The 27,034-nt window shown below is 35.5% G+C and overlaps 1 protein-coding gene and 1 long non-coding RNA gene across 3 annotated transcripts in view; both read left to right on the plus strand.

Annotated features, from left to right (window-relative positions):
• The window catches only part of LOC120779436 (LIM domain-containing protein A), a 699,457-nt gene that overhangs the window by 417,885 nt on the left and 254,538 nt on the right, over window positions 1-27,034 (plus strand). The gene's annotated exons all lie outside the window — the stretch shown is intronic.
• LOC120779442 lies at window positions 8,839-13,206 on the plus strand. Of its 2 annotated transcripts, XR_005705659.1 has the most exons (7): window positions 8,839-9,301; window positions 11,154-11,298; window positions 11,498-11,529; window positions 11,584-11,642; window positions 12,568-12,712; window positions 12,769-12,800; window positions 12,855-13,206. It is a non-coding gene; the product is annotated as an uncharacterized LOC120779442 (long non-coding RNA). The 2 variants fall into 2 exon arrangements; XR_005705658.1 differs by lacking the exon at window positions 8,839-9,301 and having other exon boundaries at window positions 10,508-11,298; window positions 12,855-13,204.

Consider the following 27,034-nt stretch of genomic DNA (forward strand, 5'->3'; position numbering starts at 1 on the left):
GGTTTCATCGAATGCGATATTCGCAGTGGCCGACGCGTAAAGAACTATGAATCTTTCGCTCAAAAACGTGTAGCTTCGACTCTTCAGATGTTGTCATCGTCCATGACTGCGTACTATACCATATAGCAGGACAGGAATAATGAGTGACTTATAGAGTTTGGTTTTTGTTCGTCGAGAGAGGACTTTACTTCTCAATTGAATACTCACTCCGAAGTAGCACCTGTTGACAAGAGTTATTTTGCGTTGGATTTCGAGGCTGACACTGTTGTCGATGTTAATTCTGGTTCCAAAATAGACGAAATTATCTACGACTTCATAGTTATGACTGTCAACAGTGAAGTGGGAGCCAAGTCGCGAGTGCGACGAGTGTATGTTTGATGACAGCAGATATTTCGTCTTTCTCTCGTTCACCACCAGAGGCCAATGACGTTGATATCATCGGCGTACGCCAGCAGTTGTACATTCTTATAGAAGATGGTACCTTCTTTATTTAGTTCTGCGGTTCGAATTATTTTCTCCAGCAGTAGATTGAAGAAGTCGCACGATAGAGAGTCGCCTTGTCTGAAACCTCGTTTAGTATCGAACGGCTCGGAGAGGTCCTTCCCGATCTTGGCTTAGCTTTTGGTATTGGTCAACGTCAGTTTACACAGTCGTATCAGTTTTGCGGAGATACCAAATTCAGACATAGCGGCATAGAGCCAGCTCCTTTTCGTGCTATCAAAAGCAGCTTTAAAATCGACATAGAAGTGGTGTGTGTCGATCGTATTTCCTCAGGCATTTTCCAAGATTTTGCGCATGGTAAATATCTGGTCGGTTGTTGATTTTTCCAGCCACACTGATAAGGTCTAATCAGTTTTTGACGGTGGGTTTTAATCTTTCACACAATACGCCCGATAGAACCTTATACGCGATGTTGAGGAGGCTTATCTCACGGTAGTTGGCGCAGATTGTGGGATCTCCTTGTTTGTGGATTGGGCAGAGTGCACTAAAATTCCAATTGCTTTGTGTGCTTTCGTCCCACCATCTTCTACCAAGAAGCTAATGCATACTCCTTATCAGTTCTTTGCTGCCGTGTTTCAATAGCTTGGCCGGCAGACCATTTGCTTCGCCGCTTTGTTGTTCTTCAGACTGGTAATTGCTATTCAAATTCAGTCGGGCAATGGAACGTCTGCTTTGTCGTCAGCGATTAGGGAATCGGGCTCGCCATCTCTTGATGTTATGATTTTAATTTTAGTGTACTCTGTGCATCAGGCACTAGATCACCTCTGAGCGTACTACAAGAGTATTCTTCGGTCTTTGAACCTGCTGTTAGTCCCCGAATATTTTTGTAAAATTTTCGAGCATTACCCCTGTCGGCCACCTTGTCAAGCTCTTCGTACTCACGCATTTCGGACTCTTTCTTCTTCTATCTGCAAATGCGTCTCGCTTACCTTTTCAACTCTCGGTATCAATCCTATCCCGCACGTATTGTGATCGATCGTAACGTTGCGAGGTAGGCAGCCTGTTTTCTCTCCGCTGCGACACGGCACGGCACGCCTCGTCATACCAGCTGTTCTTTTGCATTCTCCGAAAACCAATGGTTTCGGTTGCAGCTGTACGTAAGGAGTTTGAAATTCCGTCCCACAGTTCCCTTATACCGAGTTGTTGACAAGTGCTCTCAGAGAGCAGGAGTGCAAGACGAGTAGAAAATCGTTCGGTTGTCTGTTGTGATTGCAGCTTCTCGACGTCGAACCTTCCTTGTGTTTGTTGACGTTCGTTTTTTGCTGTACATAGGCGGATACGAATCTTGGCTGCAACAAGGTAGTAGTCCGAGTCAATGTTAGGACCTCGGAGCGCACGCACATCTAAAACACTGGAGACGTGTCTGTCATCTATCTGAACATGATCGATCTGGTTGGTGGTTTTTCGATTCGGATACAGCCAGGTAGCTTGATGTATCTTCTTGTGTTAGAATCTAGTACCACAGATAACCATATTTCGGTCTCGGCGAAGTCAATCAGCCTAAACCCATTTGGAGATGTTTCGTCGTGGAGGCTGAATTTACCGACCGTAGTGCCAAATATACCTTCTTTCCCCACTCTTACGTTAAAGTCGCCAAGCACGATTTCGACATCGTGGCGGGGGCAGCTCTCATAAGCGCGCTCCAAGCGCTCATAGAAGGCATTTTTGGTCATATTGTCCTTCTCTTCCGTCGGGGTATGGGCGCGAATCAGCGATATGTTGAAGAACCTCGCTTTGATGCGGATTGGGGCTAGACGTTCATCCACCGGAGTGAATGATAGTACTTGGCGACGGAGTCTCTTTCCCACCACGAATCCCATACTGAATTTGCGATGCTTTATATGGCCACTGTAGTAAATGCCGCAAGGAGCTACTCGTCTCAGTCCTTGTTCTGTTCCTCGCAATTCTTGAATGGCGGTGATGTCAGCCTTCATTTTTACGAAGACATCAACCAGCTGGGCAGCGGCCCCTTCCTAATTAAGGGATTGGACATTCCAGTTCCATGGCTTTAAATCATAGTTGGCTAAATGACCATCAGTCTCCTGTCCCACACAAGATGTAATTCGCAAGCGCCATATGAACACCGAACACCTAAATACAGCAATAATCCCGCATCACTAACACGCTATATTCACCACATTAAAATATACATAACTAACACGCTACATTCACAACACTTTCCTCGATATCACCTACAATACACAACATACACCAACTTTGATACCACTGCATTTTACACCACAACAAAAAGGACGCAAAAAGGAGATCGTCACTTGTTTTTGCGATACGCTGTCGAACGAAAGCTGTGTTCCGCTCATCCCGTGTTCTACTTTTTTGTTCCTACATATTTATATATTTTTTGCGAACATCAACACTTTTTCTGAATTAAATAGAGTTATAACAATTATTGCGAAATCGTGAGTGCTTTCCTTTTGTTTCGTACTTTTTCCAACGGTGAGTGCGTGGAAATTCAAGACATTGCCTGAAACAAGGCACTACAGGAAACAAAAAAAAATTATAATTAAAAAACGTTGTACTTGTACGTGACACAAAAGCACATAAAACATATCCAAAACACAGTACAGTGAAAAGTTTGGTGCATTACAGTGACAAAAAGACGTGTGTCACTCGGGGACTGCCGCGGTAAAGCTATTGCATAGCATGCTGTATCAACTTAAGCAATTATAATCTTATTTTTTTTATTTTATTCATGCAGTATTTCTTTTTCTTTGATATTAATTCAAGTTACACTTTTTGAGCGTGGTGACCGATAAAAAACAAATTTTTCTATTATTATTAAATAAATAAAACGTTAATACTGTTTAATAATATATTTTCATTATTTTACAATACATGTGGGTTTTATTTTATTTTCTTACAATAGCTGTTTTTTTTATTTTATTCATGCAGTATTTCTTTTTCTTTGATATTAATTCAAGTTACACTTTTTGAGCGTGGTGACCGATAAAAAACAAATTTTTCTATTATTATTAAATAAATAAAACGTTAATACTGTTTAATAATATATTTTCATTATTTTACAATACATGTGGGTTTTATTTTATTTTCTTACAATAGCTGTTTTTTTTATTTTATTCATGCAGTATTTCTTTTTCTTTGATATTAATTCAAGTTACACTTTTTGAGCGTGGTGACCGATAAAAAACAAATTTTTCTATTATTATTAAATAAAAATAATAAAAATAAAACGTTAATACTGTTTAATAATATATTTTCATTATTTTACAATACATGTGGGTTTTATTTTATTATCTTACAATAGCTGTTTTTTTTTATTTTATTCATGCAGTATTTCTTTTTCTTTGATATTAATTCAAGTTACACTTTTTGAGCGTGGTGACCGATAAAAAACAAATTTTTCTATTATTATTAAATAAATAATAAATAAAAATAATAAAAATAAAACGTTAATACTGTTTAATAATATATTTTCATTATTTTACAATACATGTGGGTTTTATTTTTTATTATCTTACAATAGCTGTTTTTTTTTATTTTATTCATGTAGTATTTCTTTTTCTTTGATATTAATTCAAGTTACACTTTTTGAGCGTGGTGACCGATAAAAAACAAATTCTTCTATTATTATTAAATAAATAAAAATAAAACGTTAATACTGTTTAATAATATATTTTCATTATTTTACAATACATGTGGGTTTTATTTTTATTATTATCTTACAATAGCTGTTTTTTATTTTATTCATGCAGTATTTCTTTTTCTTTGATATTAATTCAAGTTACACTTTTTGAGCGTGGTGACCGATAAAAACAAATTTTTCTATTATTATTAAATAAATAAAAATAAAACGTTAATACTGTTTAATAATATATTTTTTTTCATTATTTTACAATACATGTGGGTTTTATTTTATTTTATTATCTTACAATAGCTGTTGGTCACTCAGGAATATTTTTTAACATTGAAACTATAGGTTTATGATAACTGAAATAAGAAACATAAGTTTGCGACTTAATATCGTCTAAATACCTATAAAATACCGCGTCAATGGTGGTCCCATATTTTGTTGTGGACTCTTGTGGATCATTATTCATTTTCAAATTAAATTTTTTTGATAGAAAAGTTGTCAACCGCTCTGATTTTTTATCAGCGAAGTTAATGTTAAAATCGCCAGCCAAGATAAGTGGAAATTTATTACCATTTGTACCAAGTATTTTCGACCCTTCTTCAGTGTACTCCAGTAAAGTGCGATGAATAAAATGCTCTACCTCGTCCAATTTTGGATTCGGAGAAATGTAAATTGCTATCATAACTATTTGTAAGCCATTTCTAAGTTTACATAAGCTCGCACAAATATCTCCAACAACTGAGCGCCTAACATTAACATCGCTAACGTGTGCAATATTTATTTCAATATGCGGAGTCATAATATTAGTAATATCATTTTCATTTTGGTAAATAGCTACCCCCTTTTGAAACAGTATCTCGTTTGAACTGAACAATACAATTAAAATTAGGTATGTCAATCGGATTATCATACGTCATGCAAGTTTCGGTAAGAAGTAACACATTTGTTTTTCTTGTAACTGAATCTTGTAAATCGTATTTATGACTATTTAGACTTTGGCAGTTGAAAGTCATTATTGAAATACCATTTCTATTACTAATGAATTCTAATACACTTTGAGCTATCGTCTGAACACTATTTAAAGACAGTCTTTTGAATTCTTGCAACAAAATTGCAGTCGATGCAGCTTGCTTTCGATTATGATAAAACTTGAATGTATCATTTTTTTGTCGTGATATACAATTTTTCAATATTAGTCACCCGAGAGAGCGCAACATAAACAAGTTCCTGAGAATGCACTTTACTATACTCATATACTATTTCGTCAAAAGTTCCACCTTGCGACTTATGTATAGTTAAAGCAAGAGCTGAAGTTAATGGAAAATGTTTGCGTTTGGCTATACATTTTCTATCCGATGTTAATGAAATATTTGCTGTTCGTAATTCAATGGGAACAGCGAGATTGCCAACTCTGTTTTGTACTGCTAGAGCGGCTGCTTTTTGCCTTTTTTTCCTACCCATTTTATCTGAACCATAAAATTCCAGCCAAACTCTTATTAATGTGTTACTTTCATCAAATTCTATATGTACCAATTTCCCAACAGCACCATTGCACAAACCATCAGAAACGTCGATGTTAGTTGTAATAACATAATGCTTTCCAACGACAAAAGTAATGTGATAAGGCAGTCCTCCAGTGTCAATAACCGACTTTTTATGTAATTTAAGTCTAAAATTAGCTTCTTGCTCAGCACTTTTAGCGCCAATAATGACGTCTACGGACATTGAAAGAACTTTGTTTTCACATTGGCTCAAAATCAAATTGTTATAGGCAGCAACATCTTCATTTTTAAAAAATAAACGAACTCCATTAGGACATAATGTAGCAACATCCTCTTTTTTGAAAAATCTCGATTCAATAAGTTGAAACTCATGCTCATCTAGTACATCTCCATTACCTATTTTTGTCAAAACTTGTGAAAATGCAACATTAGCTTGTCTCATTACTTTGGTGAGTTGATAAAATTTTAATTTTCTCCATAAATGCGGTCCAATCATGCTCGTTCTGATTGTCTTGTAAATTGGTGTCGATCTTACTGGTGGCAATTGCCGTAAATCTCCGATCAAAATAACATCTATACTTCCGAAATCTGTGTTTTTGCCTGTTATTTGTTTTAGGCGATTATCAATTTTATGTAGAAGTTCTGCACTAACCATGCTAATTTCATCAATGATCAGTACTCTGACATATCTGAAGAGAGATCTATACAAGTGCAACGTTTCTGATGACAGAGGCAAAAGTTTTGAAAGAGAAATTTTGAGCGCTGTATGAACAGTTGTACCGTCAATAGCCACGGCAGCTTTGCCGGTTGAAGCACATGTAATATAGGCATTGCAGTAACCATCATTATCAGTGAACCTATTGTAAATTTCCATAATCAGTTTGATAACGAATGATTTTCCGTACCTGCTGGTCCCGTAAAAAAATTTGAAATGGTTCTTGAATTGAAGTTTGTAAATGATGAATTATAGTCATAAGAATATCTCTTTGTTGATCATTGGCCATCCGCATTAAATTATAGAATTGTTGATAATCCATTAAATTTTCTCTTTTTTTAGCTACAGCGCCAAGTTTATGCAGAGATGCATTTCGTAAATCACGGTTAGCAGTTGAGTTTGGATCACGTAGCAATAAGTCATAAGGATCTCTTTCATGCAATATATCAACCGCTCTTAATAATTCTTCGTCTTCTTGTTCTTCATCGTTTTCTCGGCACAACTGTCTACAAATTTCTAAAGTTTTCTCTATGTCCAAATTTGATTCAAATTCTTTCCTACGTTCTAATATCGTATCTTTGTTGTCCTCGTATATTTGAATGAACTTATTTTCAGCAATAATATCATTTTCTTCACTTTGAAAAGGAACATGCAACAGAACCATCTCACGCCTATAATCGTTGTAATTGTCAGCCATATCGTAGTTCCTGTATCTTATTATTCTTGCAGTATCTCTTTTAGTGTAAGTTCCCTTTGTATTTAGGTAATATTTTGCAACAAATTGTGCTAACGTAACATCGCGGAGTTCTTCAGGTCTTTTCTCATATTTATCAAGCCAATTCTCTTTCCAAATGTTCGTACAATCATCATCTAAAGCTTCAAGCTCCTTCATAGATTTTCTACTTCTTGTGCGTTCAGTAGGAAATACCGTTGGAATGTAGACTGTCACCACCGATGACTGAGCCATAGGTTCTCTTAATAAATACCAAGCGGCTTCTTGTGCCGGCATTTCAACAGACTGAAGTATGTCAATACTCATTTTTTTCGTGATATCGACAATGTCGAATTCTGGATGCTCGTCCATTATGTCAATTATTTGCCTTTGCAAATTACTAATCCCTCTATTATGCTTATTGACATATTCAACAACATATGTTGCACAAGCATATTCATCTAGTATAATCTGAAAATCCATGTTGGATTTCAAATGATGTAATACGAATGGATTGAAAGTGTTGTGCCATTTTTCTGCTGGTGTCCTTTTATAGAATAATTTTGGTCTACTGATACCAGCACGAATAATATTGTAGTAATGATCATCAGAAATAATACCATTATGCGAGTAAAATTCATCAAAATCCGTATAGTCAATATTTTCGAGATTATTTTTATAAATTTAAATCGTACCTTATATTCTTTGAAAAGTGCTTCTGAGTAATCTGGATCAGTGTTTTTCATAGGTATCAAATTAATAGTTTTTTTGTTGGCATAAATGGTGCCCCAAATCTACATTCTTGTTTTTTATTAGGATCCATTTTTTTATAACACGTGAATGTGTGTTTGTGTGTTACTAGTGTTATATTTCCAGACGCCTCTGACGCTGACACAGAAACTAATTCGTCGATTAATTTAATTACTTCGGGTTCATTACTTAATAAATCTTCAGGAACGTTGTCCAACCAAAGAAGAATATGAGCATGTGGGCTACCACGATGTTGAAACTCTATTCTTTTGAAATAATATATTACTCTATATTTTCCGAATGGACTTCTTTTCTTTGATTGCAAAATTTTTAACAGACAATTTACCATTTTATTAAAATAGATAGCACAAGTTACGGCATCTTCATTCACAAGTTGAGCTTTATGCACATAACTCATTTCTGCTAAAACCTCACCTGAAATTTCGGTTCCCTCATTTTTCAATTTGTACAATAATTTCAATAAATTTTCCCAGCCAGTTTCATTGGCGCTGAGAGTCATAAAAGCAGTTGGTGGCCCTAATTGCCTGATCATTGCAAAAACATCTTTTTGCGATCTGACCAAAACCAAGCAGAATTTGGTATGCAGCGAAGAAATGCGAGATTTGTTTCTAAACAATTATTTATATATTCTTCAGATTGAATGGTCTCTTTCGTAATTGAAGTACCTTGTCCAATATGCTTAAACGCAAAGTTGACACATTTACTAACTCTCAACCTCATAATTTTAACAGCGATGTATAAAAGGTGTTGTGGGTCAGTAGCACGCCTATCAGTACGCCGAAGTTCGCTGGTAGCTTGCATAAATGGAGTAACAATAACACCATCTCTGTATGTTCGAAACTGACCGCCGTAGATTGTCGGAAAAGATAGTTCTTCCGCATGTTCATCCATTAAAATACTGACTGGCCTGTTATATTCAGCGGGTGCTATACTCAAAAAATAATCATCATTCCACAAAAGAGTTTGTTGCTGCGCAACTAAATTGTCTTCAATTGGCACATGTTCACTTATTTCATCCATATTCAATTGCGAAGTACGTTCATTGCCAGTAAAAAAAGATTCATCGATTTTAATGTCATAATGAATATAAAGAGGCGTAGATACTAAATACGATAACCACTCTTTAATATGGCTCTTATTTATAAGCCCGTGGACATAACTAGTTTTGTGAATCAACTTCTTTTTCAAATGCACATAAAAGCAGTGGTCATCTTCAATGTTTCTTGGCAATTGTTTCACCATTGTATTAACTTCAACAGGTACATTAATTATCTGTCCATAAATACCATACTGACCATTAACGTGTCTCAGTCTACGAATCTGCATGAACGGTACTCTCGGGGAAATCAACCGTTGCTCGATAAGGTTTAACGTTGGTAAATGTGATGGAATTTTCGGATATGCAAAACCATTGTAGGTTGACATGAGAGGAATTTTTTCGTTTTGCAAAGATGTATAACACGTAGAGCAGACTTGAACAATTTCACCAGGTATGTAATTCTAAAAAAATCAAATTCGTATTATCAAAATATAGAAAGAAAAATATAGAGTGAAAATTAAATTACCTGCAATATTGTTTTCAAAATACTTTCATGTTTACTGGTCGACTTTTTCAAGTCTCTTTTCCACCATAGTCTGTCGCAAATAATACAAGAATGACCGAATAAATTACTCGTAAATTTGTTATAAAAATCAATATGACTTATACTGTGTTTACGATAATTTGTATAAACTGGAATAGTGCCATCATCAATAAAATCCATATTATTTTCACCAATTCGATCTTCTCTATCAATCTCAATTTCATTTTCATGATTGTTATGGTTATCTTCTGTAGGATCTTCATCATAATTATCACGATATAGTTCAATATTGGCATCACCATGGGCTTCATTTTGGGTAGCGTCTTGTACTGTCTCAAATAAATCTGATACTTCATAAAAAGGTGTGAAATGTTGTTCACGAAGATGAAGATGAATCCAGTTTTGTGTATCATTCGCTTTAAAATGACAAAAGATAGTGTCTTCATTCGTTGTAGTTATGTTGTAAAAACAATAATGTACACAAATATTTTGATTGTACATTTTAGAGAATAAGTACAAACAATCCAAATCTCCGTAATCATTACTACTTGATAGAATGTTATATGCTTCTTGCGGATTGTGGCAGGAGTTTAAATAGGGTGAATCGCGTAACTGATTTCTCAAGTCACAACTCTCAATTTGAAGTTGCAAAACACTTATGAGCGAGTGGAATAGACAATTACCATCGCCAGGAATTCCTGTGTCTCTATGTAGAATAACTTCGGGAGTAATGCATTCATTACGCTGTTCATAAATATGAAGTTGTTGGCTGTGAAATTGATTTTCTTGTAACGTTACATTTTCTATATTTTCAACAGCGCTACATCGCACGATATTATCTTCATTACTACACAATTTTCGTGTTTTTCTGTAAAAAAATTATGAAATCGTTAAATTAAATAATATTGAAGCATATATTACAATTTCTTTTTAAATAAATAAATAAAAATAAATAAATAAATAAAATAAATAAAAAATATTATTATTATTAAATCAACTTACATTTCCATGTAAGATTTTTCTGCATTATGTTGACGAAATTTCCTTTGACGTTCAGCATTTGATTTTGATTTTGATACTGTTTTCATTATTTTTATTTCTTTTTCTTTTTTATGATTTTTATTTCTTCATTTTTCTTCAAATCTTTCTGACGCTGATAATATGCCCTTTGACGTACATTATGATTTTTTTCTCTTTTTATTCTTTTTACCTCTTTACGCTTTTCTTCTCTATAAAATGAAAATATCTAGGTATAAATAGTGTAATGACACAGCAAAACAAAATTACTCATTTATAAAAATATAACAATATTAAGAAGTGATTATCGAATTTCGCGCGATGTACATACATTTATATATACTTTCTTTGCGCGGCATTCATGTGCATTATCTATACACCAAAAACAAAGGTACTGAATAGTACATGTGCTTGGTTTGATGGTTTCTGTTATATACATAATGAAGAATAAATTTATTTATAAATATATATATGTATATACATATTAGAATCTAAATTGAGAATTTAAACTATACGCGTGTGTATGTTTGTGTGTATAAAAGAGGGCTACCTTTAATATCGCTCATTTTAATATCAAAAATTTAGGTTATCTTTATAATACTGCATTTGTGATAATAATAAAATGTATGTATATAGAGTACTCACTCATTTTCTTCCACTATTTCTTCGTTAATAATAAATGCACTTTGTTCATTCATATTCAATATTCAAAAAAACACTTTATACACAAATTTTATTCCAGAAAATGTAAAGTCATCTACCGTGGTAAAGTATAGAGAAGGTGCAGGTTCAATGGCGGACATTTGTTACGAAGCATCTCGACAAGAGAGAATTTATAGCTGCATTGCCGTGCATATTACTTGTGGAGACTCCACATTGCTCATAGCGTACATAGCGTACATTTCTAATTTATATATATAGAGAAGGTGCAGGTTCAATGGCGGACATTTGTTACGAGGCATCTCGACAAGAGAGAATTTATAGCTGCATTGCCGTGCATATTGCTTGTGGAGACTCCACATTGCTCATAGCTCATAGCGTACATTTCTAATTTATATATATATATTATTAATTTCTTTTATATAGAGAAAACGAAAGAGGTTAACAAGGAGAAAAAGGTAAGCATTGTGAATTTAATGTTGTGTGTATAATTAAAAACTTTAATATTACAGAAATCATTTGGACCATTGGTAAAATTCAAATCTATAGCGTGCAGCAACCAAATAATGGAGTATGTTTTAAATTATTAAAGTTAAATAGTGTATATTTCATTCAAATATTTGTTATAGATTGTGCATTTTATTTTGAGTTTGTTATTAAATAAAGAGAAAAAAAATATTTCGCTCATGAGTCATCCTGCATCCAGACACTACCGCCTTTGTGGTATGCAACATTTTTCGTCACCGCAATGTTCATTTTTCTGCATTATGTTGACGAAATTTCCTTTGACGTTCAGCATTTGATTTTGATTTTGATACTGTTTTCATTATTTTTATTTCTTTTTCTTTTTTTATGATTTTTATTTCTTCATTTTTCTTCAAATCTTTCTGACGCTGATAATATGCCCTTTGACGTACATTATGATTTTTTTCTCTTTTTATTCTTTTTACCTCTTTACGCTTTTCTTCTCTATAAAATGAAAATATCTAGGTATAAATAGTGTAATGACACAGCAAAACAAAATTACTCATTTATAAAAATATAACAATATTAAGAAGTGATTATCGAATTTCGCGCGATGTACATACATTTATATATACTTTCTTTGCGCGGCATTCATGTGCATTATCTATACACCAAAAACAAAGGTACTGAATAGTACATGTGCTTGGTTTGATGGTTTCTGTTATATACATAATGAAGAATGAATTTATTTATAAATATATATATGTATATACATATTAGAATCTAAATTGAGAATTTAAACTATACGCGTGTGTATGTTTGTGTGTATAAAAGGGCTACCTTTAATATCGCTCATTTTAATATCAAAAATTTAGGTTATCTTTATAATACTGCATTTGTGATAATAATAAAATGTATGTATATAGAGTACTCACTCATTTTCTTCCACTATTTCTTCGTTAATAATAAATGCACTTTGTTCATTCATATTCAATATTCAAAAAACACTTTATACACAAATTTTATTCCAGAAAATGTAAAGTCATCTACCGTGGTAAAGTATAGAGAAGGTGCGGGTTCAATGGCGGACATTTGTTACGAGGCATCTCGACAAGAGAGAATTTATAGCTGCATTGCCGTGCATATTGCTTGTGGAGACTCCACATTGCTCATAGCGTACATAGCGAACATTTCTAATTTATATATATATATTATTAATTTCTTTTATATAGAGAAAACGAAAGAGGTTAACAAGGAGAAAAAGGTAAGCATTGTGAATTTAATGTTGTGTGTATAATTAAAAACTTTAATATTACAGAAATCATTTGGACCATTGGTAAAATTCAAATCTATAGCGTGCAGCAACCAAATAATGGAGTATGTTTTAAATTATTAAAGTTAAATAGTGTATATTTCATTCAAATATTTGTTATAGATTGTGCATTTTATTTTGAGTTTGTTATTAAATAAAGAGAAAAAAAATATTTCGCTCATGAGTCATCCTGCATCCAGACACTACCGCCTTTGTGGTATGCAACATTTTTCGTCACCGCAATGTGTTTTTTACGCCACACAGCGTCACCTGTGTGTGACGTTTTAAGCGTCAGGCATACTTCCGTTACGAAATTTCTGCATTCGGTCCCCTCGCTCAGAAGCTGCGTAAAAATCTATGCAATAGCTTAAAAAATTATATATAGATATATATATATGGAATACAGTTATAAAAAATAAGATCAATATATGTACATATATAAATATGTGCACATAAAAGAAACTATTAAATAAATAAGAGTCCACAAACGGTTCAATAAACAAGGAAGAACGCTATTATTTAATTAAATCTAAATCTAAACTCTAACCCATAAACGTAATTCGGGCGCGATCGGTCAATAAAAACACCTTAATTCAACATAATAACAAGGCATGCGGCGCACCACACAAAGGAACACTGAAGCATTACAAACTAAAAACTTACTTTTCCCCAAAACCCCATTGAGGCGGGATAAAGTAGGTGTATCGTTTTTCATTTTTATTTATTACTAGAGGACCCGTTCACGCTTTACTGTGGGTGACCCATAGATAATACTACTACTACCATCTATATGATTTCTATTACTTAGATCATAACTATCGTATTAGTTATGAGATATAGCATTTTATGGAAGCAAGTTGTGTTGGTTTACAAAAAACATGGATCATAAAAGCATTTCGCATGCTAATAAAGCATTGTTTTTGGAGGAAAATTCTGTTGAATTTGGGCTCTGCACCAGGGAAATCAACCATTGAAGAGAGATTTGCTAAGTTCGAAAGAGGCGAAATTACCATCAATGAAGGCAGTGATCGCCATAAAGAGTCGAAAACTCTGTGCATAGTGGGTGCCTCGCAAGTTCATAATCTAACAAAAACAACGAATTGCTGATTCTGAAGAGTGTTTGAGTGCTCTTTAATCGTAAAAAAACCGAATTTTTGCGTCGATGTGTGACAATAGAAAAACGGCTCCGTCATTTCACACTGAAGTCCAATCAACCGACATTATGTGGACTGCACATGATGAACCGGTCTTCAATCATGAAAAGACGAAAAAGTTGACTGGTAAGGTTATGACCTCAGTCTTTTCGGATGCACGGGGAATAATATTAATCTACTGATTACTCAGCCAGATATAATCCTTTGCACTGTGCTATTACTATCAACTATTTCAAATATTTAGCAATTGTATTTTTTTGGAGGAAAGATCGGTTTGAAATATTACGCATATACTTCATCGTTTCCGTTTAAATATTCCTCACCAGAAAGCTCCGATAATAAACGCGTCCGATCGCTGCTAAACTCAAAGTGCTACAGGTATAATCGCGGCCTCCGACGCGCTATTTATAGGCACGCTCCCGCCATCCCTGCCGGCCGGTACCGCCGCAAACGCTACGTCTCGCATTTTTTAAATCTGTAATATCTTCGAAAATATTCATTTAAATCAGATGCGATCTATATTAAATCAACAATGTGTTTAGGGTATTTAATTGGATAACGATTAATGCTGTATTGGTTAAAATCGCTTAGCCATTATTTATCATAAAAAGTAAATGACAAAAAAATATTATTGTGGGATATCCATAAGAGATACCATCGCAGAGTTTTTTGTAGACCTTTTCAATGTGTACAATACTTAGTACATTATCTTGATAAATCTCGTAGGGTTCAGCCTGCGTTTGCAATGTTAGCGGAAAAAATTTAATTATTTACGACATCACATTAGAAAACTCAAAAATAACAGTAACAATATTTCATGGATGTTTTCATACACATAAATCTTCTTCAATCACTCTATCTATTGAACAAACCCGCATCAAAATCCGTTGCGTGGTTTTAAAGATTAAGCAGAAAAATCGGCCTTATTTTATACTATGTATTGATATGTATGTACATATGTACATATGTCTGATAACAAACGGATTTAAATTTGATATAATCCGTTTGAACAGTACAAAACGGGAAAAATTTAATTACATATATCGTCACTATACATATATAAAATAATATAAAACAAAAAATTAAATTCAAGTATCCACTAAAGTAAGGATGTTAATATGTAGCCCTGACAGACGACAGCGCTAATATGCATTAGCGGGCTTAATTTACATTTATTTGCGGATTTGACCCATGTGAATGCACGTTTGTAATGCACAAGAATTTCGTGCATTTGGCTGAATTTAGTAGGCAACATTGGTTAAAAACGACAGATTTTTGCTATTGTTTGACAGATGTCGCTTGAAATCTGCCGCCTTGTTTGTGTTTACAGCTTCAGAGGTAAACAGTTTTTATATTGCTAATTAAATAATGTGCAAGTATATTAACAAAAACAAAATTTTAATATTTTTAGATGGCAGAAAATAAACAACGCACATTTTGCTATCCATTTTTCCAATATTCTTCACTTTTTCACACACATTCATTCCACTTTTTGTTTCAATAAATAAACAAATTTCACTATCAGCTGTCCAAATGCACAAGTCTGCCGTCTGTCACCATAAAATTTCAATGCGCATTAGCGTTGCTTAAAGCGCATTAATTTTGCTCGTCTGTCAGGGTTATAACTTTGCTCATTGTGAACCTCTTTTCGATTCGTACCGCGCCTACAATAACAAAAGAACGCGAACGTATACTCTAATACATACATATTAGACTTCTGCATGAATGTACCCATATCTAGCTTAATAGACCTGTACATAAGTGTAGTGTTCTTAAAAATACTGCACTCATTCTTTGCTGTACAGTAGTGGTCGGCATTTCATAGCACAATTGTGCCCTCTTACTTCACACGTATTCTTACGCTCTATCGTTTAGTCGTTGGCGAGACAGCAACGACATGGATAAAATGACACGAGACTCTCACATTGGCTCTCATTTTTCCCTCAAACGCGTTCCCTGATTATTTGACAGCTAAGGAGATCAGGGAATTTTTGACAGTTGATTTCAGAAAAGGCGGGATCCCAGAAGTAAAGCGTTATAATTACTTGACGATATTAGTGTGAAATGAAATTTCATTCAACTGTGCGAACATATTTTGGCAAAATAAATGTTTATGTAAATTTATTAATGATTTTGCATTTTAGCTTTTATATATGTATGCATTTTCAAAGTGTTTTATTTAGTGTTTTGTATAATTTATTACATACTCAATATAATGTTTTTCAGCAGTGGCATCATTGACAAATGTTATAAAAAATGCGAGTTTTGACAGCTCTCTCTCGAATCAAAGACTCTCGTATCATATTATCCATGGCAACGAATCAACATCGTGCTTGACTGTTGCGCTTTGTTTCTTAAATGCAAAGATGCCTTGCGAGACATACATTATGCTTGAAAATGCTTTTGGTGAAATGCAATGCATTTTGTGTTTTAAGACATTAAAAAGACAAACCAGAAATTATGCTTTGAAAAGACATTTCGAATATTTTCACAATGATTTAAAAAAACGAAGTGAAGAAGAAAGACAACGTCTTTTTAATGAAGAAAGAACAATTTTTTTGCAAAGAATTAAAGGGTGGTTAACGGAAACCGAGAGCTTGGAGGATATAGGCCGTTCAAATAAAAAATTAAAAACAGAAATTTCATGCTTAATTAGCTTTGATATTGTAAAACAAGGCAGATCTTTTGCTGATGGGGTATTTGTTAAACAAATGTGTACAAAAATTTTACAAAAATTGAAACATAATATAGAATTATTTGAAACTATTCTTTATCCCCACGAACTGTAGCGCGACGTACTGATCAATTAGGAATGTGCAGGGAAAGAAGAATGTGAGATGCGGTAAAAAATCTGCATGAATTCAAAACAAAATTATTTTTACTGTTAAATGAAATTCAGTCGCATGATTATTCCCATTTTCCGAAAACTGTTTTTGTTTATGCAAAACTTAAACAAGTTAATAAATCACATGATCATATTGCAATATTGGAAACACTGTTTAATAACTTTGAAGATAGATTTAAGGATTTTGCTTGTTTTCAACCACTAATCGATATTTTTGAAGATCCCTTTGATTGCGATGTTAGCAAATACAAATTGGAAATCCAATCTGAGTTAATAATATTGCGAAGTGAATTGTGTGTTTCAAATAAATCGAATATTTTGGAGTTCTGGAAACATTTGGATGAATCATTTTATCCTCATGTAAAAAGAATTTCTTATTTGTGTTTAACACTTTTTCCTTCGACATATTTTTGCGAGCAAATTTTTTCCGACTTAAAGTTCGTTTGCTCAAAGCAACGCAACAAACTGACCTCAGCGCATTTAAAATACATTCTTTTAATAAGAAACTGCCCTAAAAATATTAGTATTGATAACTTTATCACAGAAATATCATAATGTGTATATATATTTTCGGAATTTGAAGCAGGCAAATGCAAATTATTTTTATATTTTTTATTATATTTTTATGTATGTAACTATGTATGTTACATAACATACATACATCCAAATGAATTTTTGAATGTTTTATTTAAGTTTGTATCTATGCACGTATGTACACTGTATATGCAATACCTTTTTTTATGTTCTTATTGAAAAGCAATAAGTGATAATTTTTTTTTCAATTCACGCAATTTCCGACTGGGATGCTCATGCGGAATAGTTCGCTTGTGCTCACCAACACAGTCACAGTTTAACTTGTGCCGACCACTGCTGTACAGTATACTTCTTAGGGCAGAAGTAGGTAGCACAGCATTTTTATTGTTCTCACTTAGAGTGAGAACAGTATATGGTTGTACTCTTCGTGAATGAGTACTAGCGAGCAGTATCAAGCGAAATTATAAGGACAGTTTGTGTGTGCTATTATACAACTGCAAAAGTAAGTTTTTGTAGCAATAAAATTCTCAGATTTTGATTAAAAAAAGAAATATGTAGAATTCAAGATATTAATTTAATTAATATTAGCGGACTGGCGAAACTTCTTGCTTCGTTTGAGGCTTGTTCGAAAAAGCTGGAGGGTAAAAATTATTCAACATTGCATTTGACTATTCCACACATTAATAACCTAAAAAAAATATCCACTCCAAAAGACAATGACATTGAAATTAAACAAAAATGCAACTTTTCACTTTTAAAATATTTAGATTCCATAGTTCATGATAATTTAAACAAATTTTATAACATTGTCCTATTTTTATTTCCACCCACAAATAAAGTGACAAAGTTCACAGATTTAGAAAAGGAACAAATTAGCTGCAAGATATTAGCAGCTCCGGCGAGCAGGGCAGCACCTGAAAAGGTTTTTTCTGTAGCAAAAAATTTAATCAGCGAAAAGCGCTTAAAAATTGCCACCACTGAAGACTTGGTAAACAATACAACGTTTCTCCATTCTAATATTAATGAATTAAATATAGAATCATGTGAATCATAAAATAATTAATATAATTACTTTGAATTAAAATATTATTAGTTGCTAAGCTCTTTGTTTTATAATAAATACATTTTCACCGAAAAAATAAAACCAATGGTTTTTTATCTTATTGTTGCATATGACATACCAGTTATGAAGATTCTCTCACTGTACAGTAAGTAAACCGCACACCAAAACACTGTACAGTGCCTTAACTGCACACCAATTTTGCTGTACTCATTAACAGCTGTACAACTATGGAGTGAGTGGAAACACTGCCTGTCAATACAGTCAATATTTCCCTTTTCACTCTCACTCAATTATACTGTGCAGAAAACGAAGTGTGCCCACTTCTAGAATAAGTAATCCATTTGCCGTTATGGGTGCATTCATGCAGAGGTCTAATACATATATAGCAAAGGGGACAATTAAACTTAAGAAACAGTAATAAAATTTTAAAATTTGCAAGAATAATCGAGCATTTACTCGTATATTGCATATATACACGGTCCGGTACAAATAAAAAAATATATGAACAAATATACATACATATATACATATATTCAAAGTCAGCATTGGCAAATTCTTCCAAGCAATACCCCTTGTATTTTGCAAACCAAAAACAAGCAGGTATACTTTATACATACTTATAGCACATTGCGTGCAGACACATATGTATGTACAATGGATATTAATCCCTGTACTTACGAGTGTACATACGAGGGCACATAAATAAGTCCGCGAAAACCAAAAAAAAATATAACTTATAACAATAATTGATGGAGTCATGTGTAGAAGTTCACGCAAGTGAGGAAAGTTCTCTGATCGCCATTCACTTGGGAGTGGCCAGAAACGATTCTTTTACACATGGCTCAAGCAGCTCACTACTTCCGGTCTTTGACCAAGCATCCTCTGGGTAGCCTAAGAACATCCGTCCGAAGGCGAGCTAATGTGAGAAGGCGAAACATCCCCTACATAGGGTTGTGCGTTGGGTTTGGGACCCGCCACGTAAAAAACAATACCAATGAAAAGTAAGCGACAGCCTCGGATGAGAAACCCCCCTTTTGATGACGACCATGGCAAACGAAATAAGGACTACGATTTGAGGGCATGCACCTGGAATATCCGGACCCTTAATTGGGAAGGTGCCGCTGCCCAGCCTGTTGATGTCCTCGCAAAAATAAAGGCTGACATCACCGCCGTCCAAGAAATGCGATGGACGGGACAAGGACAGAGACGAGTAGGTCCTTGTGACATTTACTACAGTGGCCATATAAAGGAGCGCAAGTTTGGTGTTGGATTCGTGGTGGGAGAGAGACTCCGTCGCCGAGTACTATCATTCACTCCGGTGAATGAACGTCTAGTCACAATCCGCATCAAAGCGATGTTCGACATATCGCTGATTTGCGCCCACGCCCCGACGGAAGAGAAGGACGATGTGACCAAAGATGTCTTTTATGAGTGTTGGAGCGCACTTATGAGAGCTGCCCCCGCCACGATGTCAAAATCGTGCTTGGCGACTTTAACGCCAGGGTGGACAAAGAAGGTATATTTGGCACTACGGTCGGTAAATTCAGCCTCCACGACGAAACATCCCCAAATGGGTTGAGGCTGATAGACGGAAGACACGTCTACAGTGTTTTAGATGTGCGTGCGCTCCGAGGTCCTAACATCAACTCGGACCACTATCTTGTTGCAGCCAAGATTCGCACCCGCCTCTGTGCAGCAAAAAACGCACGCCAACAAACACAAGGAAGGTTCGACGTCGAGAAGCTGCAATCACAACAGACAGCGAACGATTTTCTACTCGGCTTGCACTCCTAATCTCTGAGAGCACTCGTCAACAACTCGGTATAAAGGAACTGTGGGACGGCATTTCAAATTCCTTATGGACAGGTGCAACCGAAGCCATTGGTTTTCGGAAAGTGCAAAAGAACAGCAGGTACGGCGAGGAGTGCCGTGTCGCAGCGAAGAGAAAACAGGCTGCCTACGATCGTGCTGACGTTACGATCGACCACAACGCGTGCGGGATGGGATAGATACCGAGAGTTGAAAAGGGAAGCGAGACGCATTTGTAGACAGAAAAGAAAGAGGCTGAAATGCGTGAGTACGAAGAGCTTGATAAGCTGGCCGACAGGGCTAATGATCGAAAATTCTACGAAAAAATGCGGCGGCTTACAGAAGGTTTCAAGACCGGAGCATACTCTTGTAGAACCCCTAAAGGTGATCTAGTGACCGATGCCCAGAGCATACTTAAATTATGGAGGGAACACTTCTCCAGCCTGCTGAATGGCAGTGAATGCACAAGGCCAGGAGAAGGCGAACCCGATTCCCCAATCGATGACGATGGAGCAGACGTTCCATTGCCCGACCATGAAGAAGTTCGAATAGCTATTGCCCGCCTGAAGAACAACAAAGCGGCAGGGGCCAACGGATTGCCGGCCGAGCTATTCAAACACGGCGGCGAAGAACTGATAAGGAGCATGCATCAGCTTCTTTGTAAAATATGATCGGATGAAAGCAGTCCAATGATTGGAATTTAAGTGTGCTATGCCCAATCCATAAAAAACGAGACCCCACAATCTGCGCAAACCGTGGGATTAGCCTCCTCAACATCGCATATAAGGTTCTTTCGAGCGTATTGTGTGAAAGATTATCAGTGTGGCTTCAGACCTGGAAAATCAACAACCGACCAGATATTCACCATGCGCCAAGTCTTGGAAAAGATCCGTGAAAGGAGAATCGACACACACCACCTCTTCGTCGATTTCAAAGCTGCTTTCGACAGCACGAAAATGAGCTGGCTTTATGCCGCGATGTCTGAATTTGGTATCCCCGCAAAACTAATACGGCTGTGTATACTGACGTTGAGTAACACCAAAAGCTCCGTCAGGATCGGGAAGGACCTCTCCGAGCCGTTCGATACCAAACGAGGTTTCAGACAAGGCGACTCCCTATCGTGCGACTTCTTCAACCTGCTTCTGGAGAAAATAGTTCGAGCTGCAGAACTAAATAGAGAAGGTACCATCTTTTATAAGAGTGTACAGCTGCTGGTGTATGCCGATGATATTGATATCATCGGCCTCAACACCCGCGCCGTTAGTTCTGCTTTCTCCAGGCTGGACAAGGAAGCACAGAAAATGGGTCTGGCAGTGAACGAGGGCAAACCGAAATATCTCCTGTCATCAAACAAACAGTCGTCGCACTCGCGACTTGGCTCTCATGTCACTGTTGTCAGTCATAACTTTGAAGTTGTAGATAATTTCGTCTATTTAGGAACCAGCGTTAACACCACCAACAATGTGAGCCGGGAAATCCAACGCAGGATTGCTCTTGCCCACAGGTGCTACTTCGGACTGAGTAGGCAATTGAAAAGTAAAGTCCTCTCTCGACGAACAAAAGCTAAACTCTATAAGTCGCTCATAATTCCCGTCCTGCTATATGGTGCAGAGGCTTGGGCGATGACAACAACCGATGAGTCGACGTTACGAGTTTTCGAGAGAAAAATTCTGCGAAAGATTTATGGTCCTTTGCGCATTGGCCACGGCGAATATCGCACGAAACGATGAGCTGTACGAGATATATGACGTCATTGACATAGTTCAGCGAATTAAAAGACAGCGGCTACGCTGGCTAGGTCATGTTGTCCCGATGGATGAAAACACTCCAGCTCTGAAAGTATTCGACACAGTACCCGCCGGGGGAAGCAGAGGAAGAGGAAGACCTCCACTCCGTTGGAAGGACCAAGTGGAGAAGGACCTAGCTTCGCTTGGAATATCCAATTGGCGCCACGTAGCGAAAAGAAGAAACGACTGGCGCGCTGTTGTTAACTCGGCTATAATCGCGTAAGCGGTGTCTACGTCAATTAAGAAGAAGAAGAATAATAATAATCAATATAATAATAATATTATTGCATATATATAAAAAATCAAATAAAAACGATAAACGCGTATTTTAATAATTAAATCGTTAAATCGGAAATAAAAACACTTATTTACGTAAAAGAGTTTTCGGTTTTTTACATTTATCAGTTTACACTGAAAAATATATTTTACTATTATTAATTATTATTACTACTAAATGAGCCCAAACTCTGAAGATTCAAAATCTTTTCTAAAAAATCAAAAATTGTATCACCTCCGATACAAAACAATAGGTCAATCAGGCGTAATAGTCAAATAGCTCGCATTAAATTAATACAATTTCCATTTAGCTTGGAAAGCTCTAAAAGAACGATACGAGAAAGAATGAATATTGGTTGATAAGCAAGGGACCATATTAATGAATTTACCAAAAATCCAGAAAGAAACAAGTAAAGAATTTATAAATTTTAAGTCTAATGTTTCAAATTGTTTGTCAGTTCTATCGACACAGAATATTCCCTCAGACAATTGGGACCCCATACTTGTAAACGGAGCATACCGCGGCATTACCAGAAAAATCGTTGTTTTTGAGGGAATGAAAGATTTCTTAACTACCTAATATGAAATTACGGAAATTGTAGACAAAAAAATAGACAGAACTAAAAACGTTCAACACGAACTAAATCGAAGCTTCAATAGAAGTTTTTTGAAAACACAATCGTTCACATCTGAACAAAATAAACATATGTCATGCGGACTATGAAGAATGAGAAGTTTTAAAAATTGAATGTTACTGAAAGGAACAACTTTGTCAGATCAGAAACACTCTGTTCAAACTGTTTGTCCTATCCACCCAATTTTCATAATTGCGAAAGCAAATTCAATTGCGTATATTGCCACAAGAGACTTCAATAACTTTCCCAAAATACCCTAAAGTCAAGGGTTTAGTTCCAACCGCATCTTCCGAAACACAAAATCCCAAAATTTTCCAAGAGACACCATTCTGCTCAAAGGCATTAAAAACTCAAACGCTACACAGGGAGAATCAAAGTAAGGTACTCCTCGAACACTGAGGAGAACTGTTTAAGCTCAGGGCCATCAAAAGGGGTGTTTTTCTTCCGAGGCTGTTTTTTGCTTTTCATTGGGGGCGTTTTTTACGTGGCGGGTCTCAAACCCAGCGCACAACCCTTTGGATATTTTGCCTTCACACTTTAGCTCGCCTTCAAACGGATATTTTTTGGCTACCCAGAGGATACTTGGTCTAGAAAACTTTCCTCACTTGCGTGAACTTCTACACATGACTCCATCGAACAGAATATCCTCGCACCGAGATATTCTCCAGAAGTAGCAATACTTAGATATAAGAGAAAGCAACACATCGAATTGATTATGTTTAATAAAATCCCCGAATTCCCTGGGATACAGCCAAAGTATAAGAACTGGCGTGATCAAATCACCGACATCATGGGTAGTTTAACATCATTCGAAAATTAAACAATATAGAGGTAAGCAGTATTAAAACCATTCGAAAGTGAAACAATATAGAGGTAAGCAGTATGAAGACAAAAAATCGACAATAAAGTGGTCGAAATCCTGTCAAATCATGGAGTACCCTTTATGTATGAAGCCATAATTGATCAATTGGACAGAGTATATACTGATCAACGACCACTCTATATTCTAGAGGAACATATGAATACACTCCGACAAGGTCCTCTATCAATAAGGAATTCAATGGGAAATTGTCCCAGGATTTAAATTTAATATTACCAAAATACCTAGGGAATACAAAGATCCATCAATTAGAATATTCAGAATAAATGAAGCCCAAACTAAGGCAGTGAAAACATTCACGATTGGAATTAAAAATATAGCCATAGCCATACGCAACGCCATATATCAATTCAACTTTAGTAATATCAGCGACGCTTATACTCTAGCAACAAGATATCAACCTTCATCATAGCAACAGTATAACCGATCAGCATAATAATCAGTACAGTCAACTCGCCAGATGGTTTCAAACCAAAAGTCTCTCAACCACCTGTGGAACCAATGGAGATTGACTCATCAGCTCAATACAGGCGATCTACAAATGCAAATCAACAGCAGTATAGTCAGCCACAGCAGCAACACTTCAATTCAATTTGTAATACAGTGAATCGCTTTAGAAAACGCAACAAGGAAGAATCGTACAACAATCAACGAACCAAAGATGCAAAATTGAATCAAATTTCAGAAAACCAACAAGATATTTAGCAATGTAGTTACAACGAACCAGCATCCTGCAACTTCAATACACAAACATTTTTATAAAAAGGTATGTGTTAGTCACACTACAGCGAACGATCCAGTATGTGTACCTACACGGGTTCAACAAAAAATTAAGTAAGTAAAAACCACCTATACGCAAGTAGAATTAATTTACAAAAAAATTAAAAACAAGCACCATGCACGGTAGCTCAATTACTGCACATAAAAGAGAAATTAACGTATTAGGGATCGACAAATAAGCGAATTAAAGATTTTGACCTCATATTTAGGTGTGGAAGGATTATGGCAAATGAAAGCCACAGTAAATTTGTTCGACTATTCGATAAGTTTTTTTAAGGCGTCTGTACCAGAAAGAATTAACTATAAGATGGGCGAAAAAGCAGGAACTAAATGCTAAATAACTAAAATAATGAATTACCATATACTACAAAAGTAGAAGCAGAAATTAGAACGGAAACTAATGAGCCTGTCTGGATTAGACAAAACCCATATCCACAGTCCGATAGAGAATTTGTGAAAGCAGAAATAGATAAAATATTAGAAAATAAGATTATACAACCGAGCGGAAGTCCCTATAATTAACCAATATGGACTGCATCAAAAAAGCGAACGACGCTGACGAGGGAAAAGAAATAAGACGTCATAGGTTTTCATAAATTGAATCAGGAAAAGCAAACTATCACACCACTATCGATTTAGAATCAGGATTTCATCAAATCAGGATCAGAGGTCAAGATAGGGGAAAAACAGCCTTCTCAATAAATAGTGCGAAATACGAATTTCTTCGTCAGATGAAAAATTACGTTTTTTCAAGAGACAGGAAGAATTCATAGGTCATATTATCAAAAACGGTGGAATCACGGTAGATCCAAAGAAAAAGGAAGCCATAGATAGATATAAACTTCAAGAATCATTAAAGGAATTTCGATTATTTTTACGATTAACATGTAGTATAACGTATTACAGGAAATTTATTAAAGGCTTTACCGAAATAACAAAGCCATTAACTGCTTATTTGCAAGGAGAAAATGGTAATACAAGGTTCGTTCCAAAGTAAACAGGACTTTAAGAAAAACAGAACAAATGGTTTTTTCGGCAAAATCAATTTATTTTATTCAAAATAGTCTCCTTTTGCTTCAATACAGCTTTTTGCACGGTCCAAAAGCATGTCGAACGAGTGTTTTATCTCGTTGGTCGGTATGGCCGCCAGTACGCCAGTGCAAACCTTTTGAATGGCCTCTACGTCTTCATAACGCTTTCTATTCAATGGCAAATGTATTTTTCCGAAAAGAAAGAAGTCGCACGGTGCCATATCATGTGAATACGGGGAGTGGTTAATGGTTAAAATGTGATTTTTGGTCAAATAATCGTCCTTCGAATGTTTGATTCTGAGCAATTTTTGGCCGTCAGTCAATTTGTGCGGAACAAACCGTGCACACACCTTTCGTAAGCCCAAATGTTCGGTCAAAATGCGATAAATCGATGTTTTGGAGATGTTCAATTCCATTTCCTTGAATTTCAATGATGATTTCGGCTGATTTTTGATGAATTCACGCACAGCTTCGATTGAATTTCCGATGATCACGGATTTTGATTGGCCAACATGTTGATCGTCATTTATGTCCTCACGACCACTTTGAAAAGGTGAAACCACTCGTGCACTCTGCTACGGGATAGGCAATCATCGCCATACATTTTTTTCATCAATTGAAACGTTTCGGTAAAAGTTTTACCAATTTTAAAACAAAATTTAATGTTGGCTCTTTGTTCGAAGCTCATTTTCGCACCGATAGCACAAACATACTGACACTTAAAACACAATAACTTCACTTCCAATCATTAAAATGTAATGAAATTCTCACTGTACAATCGATAAAGATAGCAAATTCTAACGCACCAGTCGACATATAGATGGCGCCTACAGGGAGCGCTAGATTCAAAACGTCCTTTTTAGTTTGGTAAACACCTTGCATATAAAAAAAAACAGTTTAAAGTAAAAATAAATTTAGATGAGGAAGGTATTAAAACCATGTTTATTCTAAAAAGTAAACTTAAGGAGCAGGTGGAACTGCATCAACCCGACTTCACAAAGAGATTTGAACTTACCACAGACGCTAGTAACTATGCAATAAGAGCAGTGTTAGCCCGGGGAAAAACACCTAAACCATTTATATCACGAACATTGACTTATAGTAAACTGAAGAAAACTACTCTACTAATGAAAAGGATGCTGGCATTCCAGAAACTCAGGGATTACCTATACGGAATAGCAGATTTAACCATATATACGGACCAACAGTTATTAATTTTTTTTTCATTTCTGAAAAAAATCCAAGTACCAAATTAAAACGAGGGAAGAATCTGATCGAAGAATATGGAGCCGCATTAAAGTATAAACCTGGATTACAGAATATAGCTGCAGACGCACTTACAAATACATACAAATTAATACAACTTCAAATGAGTCTCATTCAGCAGAAACC

This window comes from Bactrocera tryoni, unplaced genomic scaffold, assembly GCF_016617805.1.
Source record: "Bactrocera tryoni isolate S06 unplaced genomic scaffold, CSIRO_BtryS06_freeze2 scaffold_11, whole genome shotgun sequence".
NCBI lineage: Eukaryota > Metazoa > Arthropoda > Insecta > Diptera > Tephritidae > Bactrocera > Bactrocera tryoni.